Source organism: Rhinopithecus roxellana, chromosome 12 (genome assembly GCF_007565055.1).
Source record: "Rhinopithecus roxellana isolate Shanxi Qingling chromosome 12, ASM756505v1, whole genome shotgun sequence".
In the NCBI taxonomy this organism is placed as follows: Eukaryota; Metazoa; Chordata; class Mammalia; order Primates; family Cercopithecidae; genus Rhinopithecus; species Rhinopithecus roxellana.
In genome coordinates, this window is record NC_044560.1 from 12,278,032 (window position 1) to 12,280,136 (window position 2,105).

Consider the following 2,105-nt stretch of genomic DNA (forward strand, 5'->3'; position numbering starts at 1 on the left):
CACCTTGGCCTCCCAAAGTACTGGGATTACAGACGTGAGCCACCGTGCCTGACCATCTTTGCTATTATGAATAGGACTGTGATGAACACACAAGTGCATGTGTCTCTTTGGTAGAATAATTTATTTTCCTTTGGGTACATACCCAGTAATGGGATTGCTGTGTTGAATGGTAGTTATATATATGTATTTTTTGAGATGGAGTCTCTCTCTGTTGCCCAGGCTAGAGTGCAGTGGTGTGATCTCAGCTCACTACAATCTCTACCTCCCGGGTTCAAGCAATTCTCCTGTCTCAGCCTCCTGAATAGCTGGGACTATAGTGCACTACCATGCCTGGCTAATTTTTATATTTTTTTGTAGAGATGGAGTTTCACCATGTCAGCTAGGCTGGTCTGGAACTCCAGACCTCAAGTGATCCACCCACCTTGGCCTCCCAAAGTCCTGGGATTACAGTCATGAGACACCATGCCCAGCGGCAGTGCTATTTTTAAGAACATGTTTTAAAATGCGTAAAATAAAACACGTAGAATTGCTAAGGAAACTAATTATAAGGAAATATAGTTGTCAAAATATGCATATATATTTAAACCCTGACAAATCCATGACATAATAACAAAAGTGCTGCTTTATTAACACATTACCTAACAAGATCTAGTGGCTGGCCTAATAACCACTCTAATTTCAAAGTAGTGATGAGTATAAAATATGTTTTCTGTAATAACCATAAAGTGATACAAAAATATCTATTATTTTTCATGGGTATGAAAGCCACAGAAATTACTAATAATAGGTGGTTTATAACCTCCATTCATAATTGAAGTGACACTAACTTTCAAATACATGATGATGAGAACACAGATGCAATTTTGTCCCTATGTAGGCTCCACCTGAATTCTGTCCATGGAACTATTGTGGGGTTCATGGGCCCAGCTTAATACTCCTTCCTAGACTGTAACTGTGTTCACTAGATTGAACTATTTTATTTATTTAAATTATTATTATTTTTATTTTATTAATTTTTTTTTGAGACGAAGTCTCACTCTTGTCCCCCCAGGCTGGAGTGTGATGGCACGATCTCGGCTCACTGCAACTTCCGACTCCCGGGTTCAAGTGATTCTCCTGCCTCAGGCTCCCCGAGTAGCTGGGGATTACAGGCGCCTGCCACCACGCCCGGCTAATTTTTGTATTTTTAGTAGAGACAGGGTTTCACCATGTTGGCTAGGCTGGTCTAGAACTCCTGACATCAGGTGATCCACCCGCTTCGGCCTCCCAAAGTGCTGGGATTACAGGCGTGAGCCACCGTGCCTGGCCTATTATTAGTAATTTCTTTTAGTTTTTGAGACTGGGTTTGGCTCTGTTGCCCAGGCTGGAGTGCAGTGGTGCAGGCGCAATCTCAGCTCGGTGCAACCTCTGCCTTCCGAGTTCAAGCAAGCAATTCTCCCACCTCAGCCTCTGGAGTAGCTGGGACTACAGACGCGTACCACCACGCCCGGCTAATTTTTGTTTTTTTTTTTTTTTTTTTAGATGGAGCCTCACACTGTCACCCAGGCTGGAGCGCAGTGGCATGATCTCAGCTCACTGCAATGTCTGCCTCCCAGGTTCAAGGGATTCTCGCGCCTCAGCCTCCCAAGTGGCTGGGATTACAGGGGCCTGCCACCCTACCTGGCTAATTTTTGTATTTTTAGTAGAGCAGGATTTCGCCATGTTGGTCAGGCTGGTCTCAAACACCTGACCTCAGGTGATCCACCCACTTCCGCCTCCCAAAGTGCTGGGATTACAAGCATGAGCCACTGCGCCCAGCCAATTTTTGTATTTTTAGTGGAGACAGGATTTCACCATGTTGGCCAAGCTGGTCTAGAACTCCTGGGCTCAGGCAATCCGCCTGCCTCAGCTTCCCAAAGTGCTGGGATTACAGGCGTGAGCCACTGCACCTGGCCTGAACTATATTAGAAATGAGACTTTGTTGTGCTTTGGTAACCTCCCAATGGCTTGTTTCATTGAAGACTGAATGACCAAATGTGTGATGCTCTCCAGCTCCACTGTACACACCTGGGGAAGGAAGCCTTGTGTTTGGATGACCCATACTAGGGGACAGGACCACCAAGAGA